Here is an 11,424-nt window from a genome sequence, read left to right as displayed (position 1 = left end):
TATTTTCTGTAATATTTATGATATAATTTAGCACTATATTGTATAGTATAAATTATGACTTAAAAATGGATTTGTCTGTATCCCAAATTACAGTTTATACTACAATGGGAAAATTCATCCCAGATTTTAAGCCATCAACTTAGAAAATGAAATTTTGAACCATAAACTACTTATAAATCAAGATCACTATTAGTGCCTAACTTTCAGAGTTTTAGAAATGAGATTCAATGTTTTCTGAAAATAGGGTTCTATCAGAGACCAACAGGGTGTTTTGCTTATAACAGGTGCTCAGGAAATAATTTTTGTTTTATGTTGATCTTTTAGAATCAAGAATTAAAGGAAATCAACCATGGCCAGCAAATTGAGACTGAAAATGGACCTGATTAGCCATCTCCTTGTGTCTGTTGTTCTTAGGACTCTGCAATTTCTCCTGGAAGAACTGTAGTTTATTTTCCTGTTTGTGGAATCTGGGCCTTATGATTTGTTCTGACCAGTGGGATGTGGCAGGCCTGTAATCTCAGCAATTGGGAGGCTGAGGCAGGAGAAGTGATGAGGAGTCACTTCTAAGTCCAGATGTCTAGAAGCCCTTCTTGCATCCTACTTTTTGGAACTCTCTCTCCACTGCACACCCTGCTAGAGGACGGAAGACCATGTCATGAAAGTGCATTTGTCCCTGCTAAAGCTATGGTAGGCCAGTTTATACCAATGGACTGCTATAGTTTGTGAGTGATGAGCTTACAGCTGCCTGCTCAACCTACCACTGAGTGTGGATACCTGGGTAAGTCCAGCAAAGCTTGATTAACTGTTCAGCTAAACCTCAGGCTCCAGAGCAGTAATAGAATTCTTCTTGTTTTAAGAAACTGAGATTGGGGCTGGCATGTAGCAAACAATGATCTAGCATATCAACTTGAACAGGTTCTGAGCAATGAACAGGGCCTGCTTCAGGAAGTAGTGTGCGATGATTGAAATGGCAAGTATGAAAGACAGATTCAGCATTACAGAAAGTAAGAAGGCACGTGCACACACGCACATACACTCACACAAATATGCTAAATTTAAATTTGGAAAATAGAAACTAATGAAATTTTAGACATTAGTTTGGGAAAAAAGGGAGTACGCTTATACATGCATGTGCAGAAATACACACACACACACACACACACACACATACACACACACAGAGATACCCTACGTCATAGCTGCAAAAAGTCTAGAGAACTCTAAAAATGTCTATCATCTATTAGAAAACCAAAAAAAGGTCTTCTGCCCCCTAAATATAATAGAAAAACAAAATGCTGTGTACTTTACTGGCACGATCTAAGGAGTTATTCTGGGAGAAAGCAAAAAGCTTGCATGAGTGAAGTAGGGGCACCTAGGAGACATGATGGTCAGATATAAACTCAAAAGTAAATAGACCCTAAAAGAATTTTAAGAGCTCTGTGCAAGCAATGGCAAAGTCTATTAATGTGCAGTTCTTTAAATAAATTAGAGGGAGGAAGCCAGCCAAAAAAACACTGAGATGGATACAGTGCAAAAGGTCCATTGAGAAAATGAGAAAGAAGATAGCAGAAAGACTCAATTAATTCTTGGCTTCAATCATTCCTGAGGATGACCTTAGGGAGTTTCCCACTCTAAAACTGTGTTTTGCAGAGATAGGTCAGAGGTAAGAGAACAAATAATCCTAAAAGCAGAAGGTGTGCTAAAACGAATTGGCAAACAGAAGGTAGATATTTTCTACATTGGCATCCTGGCATCCATCCAGGTACTGTGAAAAACTGAAGGGTAGGAAGAGCGCTCCCTAACCAAAAGTGCAAATGTATCAGAAGACTCTGCTGGAAGATACTTGATGTTTTAATCTGGATGTCAGCAGAAACTTTATAAGAGAGTGGGATGATGCAATATTTGTGCAAACATTGTAGAATTCGTACGTGAAGGTTTTGTTCTTCTGCAGTAAAAGGCTGTTCTATGGAGTTCTGTTTCCTTCTCCCAGGTCTCACAAAACAGGAGTCGTGTTTTGTGCTCTGAGTTCCGAGCTTGTTGCCTCAAGGAATTATTAACAGCTTTTGCAAGTCAGAACTAAAAATAAAAGTTGAACTCAAACCATGACCTTCACTCAACTAATGTTTCTGGAGAGAGTCTAGGATCATTTGATGTGGATTAAACTGAGGGAGTAGTCCCTAAGAAATAGAAGATGATGCTCAAACACAGAAGAGAAGGGGGAAATGTGCCCTGCCTAAGGTTATTGGAAATTCCCCAGGACCAAGAGAAGGAAGAAGATTTGCCTGGTTTGTACAAGAGGCAGACAGGACTTTGACTGGGAGGATGAGAGGAAAACAGCTGTAGTATATTGGTGTAGGTTAGCTGTTGAATCCCACGTTGAGAATGGTAGAAAATTTTTCAGCGATTAGGCCTAGCATTGGCAATTGCAAGTCAAATCCGATTCCGCACATAGTTGTGCCTCAGTGGCAGTGAGCACAGGTTTGGCAGAAACTCCAGCTAATTGGAAGAGGCTTGGTACCAGTCGGGCTGCCATGGTAATCTAAGAGCTCGGCTCCTGTCTTTGCTTTGGTTGTCCAATCATTATCAAGATCGAATGCCTCGACTGCCATGAGTGGGATTCAGAATGTAGATATGTGACATTTATTGCATATGAGTGTTCTCAGAAAACGGTGAACCTACGCCCACAATTTATAAAAGTGAAATCAGGGAGAAATATATTTTTAAATATAGAAATCATCACCGACTCAGAGAGGAAGCCTGAGAAAAATCAGCAAATTCAATTTGTTTAGCTGTTTAAAAGACCTTTGCCAAAATTCAGTGACGAGAGCTATTTAAAATTTTTCTCTCTATTTTGAATTATGGAACATTTCACATATTCTCAAAAGGTCAGAACATGAGATAAAAGACACCCAAATACTGACCACCCAGATTTAACAGATGTTAACATTCTATTGTGTTTGCGTCAGCTACTATTTTTAAAAATAAAAATAAAATATTGAACATGGAGTTAAAGTTTTAGCTCTTTCTTTCCCTTCTGTTGTAAGCTAAGGGTAACCACTGCCCTGCAGTTGAGTGTAGCAGTGTTTTACATTTGATTGTGTATGTACCTGTAAGCAAAAATATGTAGTGTTCTGCATGCTATGAAATTTTTACCTCAGATATCATTACTATATAGCATTCACCTATGAATTTGAATTTCTTCCACATTTGTAGATCTATGGTCATCTTTCTTTTCTAATATTTGTGTTTTGTCACTTTTTCTATGTCTTATAGTCATTTAAAAACTATTATGCTTTTCCTGATATTTTATATATTATACCTACTGTATGATTATCATTTGTTCTGAACTATTGTGTGTATTCTTACCTTTTCCTTTACTTTTTTATTCCCAATTTTATACTTTTTCTGTTTACTTTTATTCTCTGGACTATGCATGATATTTTTCTATCCCTAAGTGTACATCTACATCTACATATACATATGTATATTATATATGTGTGTATGTGTATTATAGCACAACTCCTCCCTTCCCTTCTTTGTTTTGGGATGTTAGCTTATAAAAATTTCAGTAGAAATTATAAATATAGTTGCTAAAACCTAGGGGACAAAATGGACTCTGATAAAAACCACTAATCAACACATTTTTCTTTTTATCACCCTGCCAGTTTCACTCACAATTTTGAAAACCTTAAAGATGGTTAACTTCTCTAGGTCAGACTAACAATTCATTCTTCTAATTTAGAAGTAAGGGCAGTGTTGAAATACCAATAGAATCATACAGCCAGAGTTCAAAGCTGTTTTCCTTTAGCTTCCTCATCTTCCACTGAAAAACATGTAACATTACCACATCTAGATTTTATTGCAGAGATTTTAACTCACAGTGTATGACATGAATTCTTTTCCCCTAAACATGCTCCATTTTTGAGAGTTAGTAACATAAATTTCCTTAACACTAGGTTCCTTTCCCACACGGGGAAATGATCTGGACCCAACGCGCTGTCTTCTACCATGAAAATAATTTGTCCTGATGCCTTTACTTCCCATCTGCAGGAATCATACCACCCACTGTCCACTGGTCAGTATCTTGAAATTATTGTTTCATATATTTTGCTTGTTCATATCCGATTTCTTTCAGGCTGGAATGTAAATCCATTTAGTAACATTCTGTCTTGGACAGAAGTCAAAGTTCCATCAATTCATTTGAAGTTTTATTACAGAATAGTCAGATGTACTATACAAGGTAAAATTAGAAAGAGTTCCTTAATCATCCTCCTCACTCTCATTCCAACTATGCTTCCCACGGTACCTTCTGCCAGAAATTCAGAATCTGTCCATTTGCCTTCTATATATCTGTGTACATACAGATATTTTTGTGTTGATTTCCATTTCTAAATGAAAGCATTAAACGTTCTAATTTTCACTGAACAATATGTCTTGATGCCATTTCTATGTCAATATTTTTGAAAACTAAATTACCAAGTATTCTAAATTATGAATATGCTTTAAATATTATATTTGATGTTTATCTATTGATGAAGTGATTGATTACAGTATTCACTAGTACACACTGCAAAGGTTTGAATGTCTGCTGCAGTACCCATATTGAAATTTGGTTGCCACTGTGGCAATATCAGATGGTGAGACCTTAAGAGATGATTAGGTCATAAGTGCTCCTTTGTCTTGAACAGAGTAACACTGACATAAGGGGAGTAGGTTGTTACGAGGGAGTAATTTTGCTCTAAAGTGAATTATAAAGGTGTTCTGTCTCACCTGTGCTTGTTTGGGGCTTCTGCCATATTCTGATACAGCACGGAGGCCCTTGCCAGATCCTGGCATCCTGCTCTTAGACGTCCCACCCCTAGAACTGTGGACCAAATAAACTTCTATCATTTTTAAATTACACGGGCTATGATAGTCGAATATAGCAGTAGAAAACTAAGACACAAACCAAACTCTATTGCACATATACATAGAAGTGGATGAAGTTTCATATAATGATATAGTCTTATGCAGTTCTAGAGAATACTTCTGGTTTGCTACCAAAAAATGTCCTTATTTTTAATTAAGATTGCAAAATTGCTTTCTAAAGAACTTTTGAACACTTACATTCAAATCAACAGTGTATTATCTACTTTTTTATGTTTTTATCAGTGATTGTTTTGCCAATATGAAATACATGCCATATTAATAGTAAATTATATTACTAATAAATTAATATTGATTTGATTTTCCTGACTACCAGTAGAGTTAAAGTATTATTTGTTATTTATATTTCTTTATCTTCAGCCCTCTCTTTTTATCCTTCAGCTATTTTTTATTACATTGCCTCACTGTTTTCTTACTGATTGGTGGGAGATAATATGCACTTGATTTACCCCTTTTTCTACTAATTGTTCCATTTGGGTTTTTTGGACTGTTAGTTCTCCTTAAAATAAGTTAATATAATATTTTATTTCTAACAGAATATCACAGCTAATTTTGTTTATGTAAAACCTGTTAATATCATTTATAGTTTAAAAATTGGAATTTTCTTTGAAAGGTCATCCAATTAACAGTATAAAAATAATTGATTATATGACTTCCTAATAGTTTTTTGACTTTCTTTTATCTCTTTCTCATATTAAATATTATCTTCCTAGGTACTGAGCATCAAGAAGTCTAAGGTTTTTTTTGTTTTTCTTTCATGTATGGATAGACAGTATTCATAATTTCATCACTGGTTAGTCAAATATTCTCCACTTGATTAAAAATCAACCTTTATAGAAAAACTTTTAATGTATATGTTATTCTTCCCAACTATTTTTTCTATTCTTTAAATATATTTTTTGATTCCTGGGTCAATATTATAGTATAAATATATAACCCTTATCACTGTTTTTCTTCTTTGAATATTCCCTAAATATATTTATATTTACACATTTCACATGGGTGATAGGTACAAGGAGTTGGAAATCACTTCCAGGGAAATGAATCAAGTGCTAATAAAAAAGCATTTCACCCTCCAGGGCAGGGTACCCTTGCAGTCACAGTCTAGTAAGATTTCAGAATTGCTTTGAACCAGTTACTGCAGGATCTCCCCGTCTCCTTTACTTTGAATGTCATTTGGATAACCAGATCCTTTTCTGTATTTGAATATTGTGAATATGAAGTGAGACAACCTGTTATTTTTCTTCATAGGTTTCTAATCAAAGAGGAGAATTAAACCCAGTGTAAACCTACCTAATCACTAAATCCAGTATAGTGATTACATAGGACTTAGGAGAGGTTAATTAACCAAAAGAAAAGTCAGTGATATATTTGTAATCAGAGGGATTGGTTATCACAGCTCTTAGGGAAATTTTTCAGAAATGTTAGTTCTTTCCCTCAGTTTGGACTAAAAGTCAGATTGTTCCTCAACTTGGCGTGACGCATGTCTCTGTGATACATTACCAAATGCAATGTGAATTAAAGTAACATAAGTCACTTTGGGGTAAAATCTTTAGAGTCAATGTTTAGTTTTCCATGTTTTTTGTGGATTTGGCAGTCATGGAAACAGAAGGTGGAAAAGAAGTTTCTTCAGCCTGGATCCCTCAGAGACACAGATAAGCAGAATTTTCAAGCTGGCAGGCCATGGACACAGAGTAAGAATTAAATTATTTGTTACAAGCCACTAACGTTTGGGGTTTGTTTATTGCTGCACATAATCTAGCTTATGCAGACTGGCTGATAAATTATGTTTGCTGTTTTCCCATGTCTTGAGTCTTATAATTAATAATTTACTTAACAATTTATCTCCATCTTTGTTGTCAGAATTTTCTGTTCCATGTATAGGCCAAATATCCATGCCTTGTTGTTTTTCTGCTTTTTTCTTCCTTTAATTGAATAAATAAATGTCCATGTAGATCTGGTTTTTGCCTGTAGACATTGTATATAGATTGCCCCTGATTCCCTCCCTTTTCCACATCTGCAGGAGTAGGATCACTTTCTCCTTTGAGATTAGAAAAGGTGCCCACCGATTGCATTAGCAGCTATGTCTTTCACAAGTATCTTTCCGTACTGAAGAGCAAGTTTTTTGTTACTGCCCAATTCTCTTGCAAAAATAGTGACATGTTCATGCTTTTTAGAATCTGAAATACATCTGTAAGCCTTTTATTAACCTTAACTAAAAACCAAACCAACAAAAACATACAACAAGAAATACTCCCCCAGGGCATTTTGCTGCTCTAGTGCCTACATACATGATTTGTAGCTCAATTTCTTGTGTATAAAATAATAACCTTACAGGTTAGAAAGATTGAATAAAATAAAGGCCTATAATATGCATGACACAATGCCAGTTTCAATGGCTCAATTCATTATTACTTATTAGTCAAGACCTATTACACTGACAATTTCTATAGTCCTGCTTATGTTTAGTATTAAGAAAACTATTTTACTAACTTTGCTTTGAGTAATTTTCTTTTTGTGATAAGAGTATTTAGGTGATTCTGAGTGTGACATTTTGAAAGCATGAAATGCTATGATTCCATCCTTTGTAAACAATTCTCTTGTTCCTTTAATAGTTAGCTTAATAAAATAGTTCTCAAGGTGTTATTTTAGCAAAGTGTCTGTACCGTGTCAGTCTACCACTTGTTCAGATGAAGTCTGCGGGGTCCAGAACAAATACAGCAGGTCTGTGTCTGTTACATACTGCACAGGATGCCCAAAGAAATGTCCAGTGAGAGCTTTAGTTTTCACTGGGATAAAATTAGACTTGGCCTGATGAGCCAGATGAGTGCTATCGAAGGCCCTGAGCACAAGTTTCATAGTGTGCCTGTGCCCACAGACTTAGCCACAAACAGTGCTGCTGGTATTCGCAAACCTGCTGCCAGAGTTACCACTCAGTTCCTGCCTCTCCTTCTGCTTACCCTGGCTTTGCTTCTAGTTCTCATGCACTGAACTGGTTATCTTGGCACCCTTGCTCCCTACTTCAATAATTTGATTCCCTGACTTCCACTCATAGCCCCTTCTTAGAATGCAACCTCAATTTGACACTGTCCTGAACTTGTTCACTGGTTTCCTCCATGAGAGGTTTCCTCCCCTGGCAGCTGCATATTCTTAACCCAGCCAATTCTTCTCTACTCGATGTTATTGATTGCTATAGTCTCTCTCTCTCCCTCTCTCTCTCTCTCTCTCTCTCTCTCTCTCTCTCCCCCTCTTTGTCTCTCTCTTTCTTATTCTCTCTCTCCATCCATGTCTCTCCCAGACTCCCTCTTCTGTTCCCTCTCTCATACTCACTTCCAATTCGATTCCACTTAACCTTCCATGAACTCTTTTTAAAATGAATTTTTACAGTGTGACTTAATAGTATTATTTCTACTAGGGTACACTCTGAGTTTAGATAACATCTTTTTCTAAGAGGCCCTTCTTCGTAAAATCTTGAAAAATATTGGTGAGTTTCTCTTTTATTTACTCATCCTAGTCACCCTCCCACACCTCTCACATTTATCCAAACCAGCTTTGAGATCATTTAGCATTACCATTAATTTTGGAGCTCAGGCTTCCATAATCTTGGTTGTTAGCATTTTGCACTGAATAATTCTTTGTTGTGGAAGGCTGTCTTATGCACTGTAGAATATTTAGCAGCATCCTTGACTTCTATCAAGTAGATGTCAATAACAAGCCCTACCCCTCAGTCTTGATAATCAAAAATGTTCCAAGAAGCCAAAATTCCCTTGAACTGAAATAACTATACCTAATGAACTCCACTTGACTGTACAATTAGAAAAAAATATTTTAGGTAGGTCTATGTCTTAGGCTGTCTTGTGTTGTTCTAACAAAATATCCAAGACTGGGTAATTTATAATGAACAGAAAGTTACTGGTTAACAATTCTGTAAGCTTGGGTATGGAGGTAGACCCAGATCTAGGCACTGGCATTTGACCAGGGCCTTCTTGCTGGAGCATCCCATGGTGGAAGGGAAAAGAAAAGGCAAGGGAAACAGTCAGAGATTAAACTGGCAGCTTCAAGCCCTTTATGATTAGCATTAATCCACTCCTGAAAATGGAGCCCTTGGAATCTAAGCCCCTCCTGTGAGGCGCTATTCCTGAATGCTGATGCATTTCTTGAATGACCAATGATGTTGAACATTTTTTCCACATAATTATTTGCCATTTGTATTTCTTCTTTTGAGAAATGTGTATTCATCTCACATGCCCATTTTTGGATTGGGTCTTTGAATTATGGGGACCTGACTTTTTAAAAAGTTCTTTATATGTTCTAGATAGAAGTCCTTTGTCTGAAGGGTATTTGCTTTAAATTTTTCCCTAATTTGTGGGTTTTCTTTTGACTCTGTTGGTGATTTCTTTCGATGTGCAAAAAATTTTTAATAAGATGAAATTCCAGTTGTTGATTCTTTGAAGTATTACCTATGCATTGTTTTCATTAACTCTCTGCCTACCCCATGTCTTCAAGATTTCTCCCTACTTTCTCTTCCAGTAGACTTAGTGTTTTTTCTTTTACTATTTAGATCTTTGATCTATTTTGATTTTAGTTTAGTGCATGGTGATAGACATTGGTCTAATGTTAGTCTTTGTATGTGGAAAGTCTGTTTTTCTGGCGCCATTTATTATATTTATCTTTCTTCCAGTGCATATGTTTGGCCTCTTTGTAAAAGATAAGGTGGCTGAGTGTATTTTTAGTTATGTTTGCATCATCTATTCTGTTCCATTGATCCTCAGGTCTGTTTTTTTTTTTTTTTTTTTGCCAGTATCACATGAATTTTATCACAGTAGCTTTGTAGCATAATTTCAAGTCAAGGATTGTGATGCCATCTGCCTTGCCTTTGTTGCCTGGGACTGCCTTTGCTATTATACATCTCTTATGGTTCCAGGTGAACTTAAGGGATGTTTTCCCCAGAACTGTGAGGCATGTTAATGGTATTTTGATCAAAATTGCATTAAAACTGTTTAACAGTTTTTGGAGTATGTCCATTTTCACAGTGTTCATTCTTCCTATCCATGAGCAAGGAATATCAATCTATTTTCTGAAATCTTCTTCAGTATTTTTTTTTCAGAGTGTTGTGTAGATCTTTTACGTTCTTTATTAGATTGATTCCTAAGTATTTCATTTTTTGAATGCTGTTTTGAGAGTTGTGGTTTCCCAAATTTCTCTCTCAGTGAGTTTGTTGTTTGTGTACATGAGTGTTATTGATGTTTGACTGACTGTGTATCCATTTGTGCTATTTGTACTACTGAATTTGGTTACTAAATCTAGAGTCCTTTGGTGGAGTGTTTGGTGTCTTCTATGTAGAGTATCATGTCATCTGAAAATAAAGATAATTTCAATTCTTCTTTCTTATTCTTATTCTTTTTATTTCTCTCCCTTTTCTAATTGCTCTGGCTCTTGTTTCCAGAACTATATTGAATAGGAGTGGTGACAGTGGACATCCTTGTCTTGTTCCAGATTTTACATTGAAACTTTCAGTTTTTGTCCATTTAGTATGATATGGGTTGTTGGTTTGTCACAGGCAGATTTTATCAGACTGAGGTAAAGGCCATCTATTCTGATTTTCTGTAGGGTTTTCATCATGGATGGGTGTCGGACTTTGTCAAAAGCTTTTTCTGCATCTATTGCAATGATCATATAGTTTTTGTCTTTGGCTCTGTTGATATGGTGTATTACATTTCTTGATTTGGATAAGATGAACCATCCCTGCATTCCTGGGATGAATCCCATTTGGTCATAATGTATAATCTCCTTGATGAATTGCTGTATTCTGTTTGCTATTATTTAATTGAGGATTTTTGCATGTATGTTCATTAGGGAAATTGGCCTGTAGTATTCTTTTTTGTTGAGTCTTTCACTGGTTTTAATATAAGGGTAATACTTGCCTCCTGGAATGAATTGAGGAGACTTATTTCCCTTTCAATTTCATTGAAGAGTTTGAGAAGTATGGGCATTAATTTTTCTTTAAATTTCTTGTAGAATTCAGCTGTAAATCCATCAGGACCTGGGCTTTTCAATGTTGGTAAGTTTTTAATTGTGTTTTCAATTTCATTGACTGATATTGGGTAATTCAGAATTTTTATAGCCTCTTGATTCAGCTTTGGCAATTCATATGTTTCTAGGAATCTATCTACTTCTTCTGTGTTTTCCATCCTATAATAGTAAAGTTTTTAGAAGTGAATATTAATGATTTTCTGATTTCCATAGGATCTGTAGTGATTTCACCCTTTTCATTTCTTATTGCATGAATTTGAGTTTTTTCTTTCCTTTTTTTGATAAGATTGGCTAGGGATTTTTTCAATTTTATTTATTCTTTCAAAGAATCAAGTCTTTGATTTGTTAATACTTTGTATTGTTTTCTTAGTCTGCATTGTGTTAATTTCTGCTCTGATATTTACAATTTCCTACTTTGTTTGGGCCTTAGGTTTGACTTTCTCTTCTTTTTCTATATGCTTGTGG

At 35.7% G+C, this 11,424-nt stretch overlaps 1 long non-coding RNA gene across 1 annotated transcript; it reads left to right on the top strand.

Moving 5' to 3' along the window:
* Positions 1 to 343: 343 nt before the first annotated feature.
* LOC102014481 lies at positions 344 to 6,614 on the top strand. The gene is made up of 3 exons (XR_261621.2): positions 344 to 778; positions 3,957 to 4,075; positions 6,524 to 6,614. It is a non-coding gene; the product is annotated as an uncharacterized LOC102014481 (long non-coding RNA).
* The last annotated feature ends 4,810 nt before the right edge of the window (positions 6,615 to 11,424 follow it).

The sequence above is a fragment of the Chinchilla lanigera genome, unplaced genomic scaffold (genome assembly GCF_000276665.1).
Source record: "Chinchilla lanigera isolate Chin_1 unplaced genomic scaffold, ChiLan1.0 scaffold00033, whole genome shotgun sequence".
NCBI lineage: Eukaryota > Metazoa > Chordata > Mammalia > Rodentia > Chinchillidae > Chinchilla > Chinchilla lanigera.
Note: the sequence above shows the minus strand (reverse complement) of the source record. Positions and strands in the feature narration are given on the sequence as shown.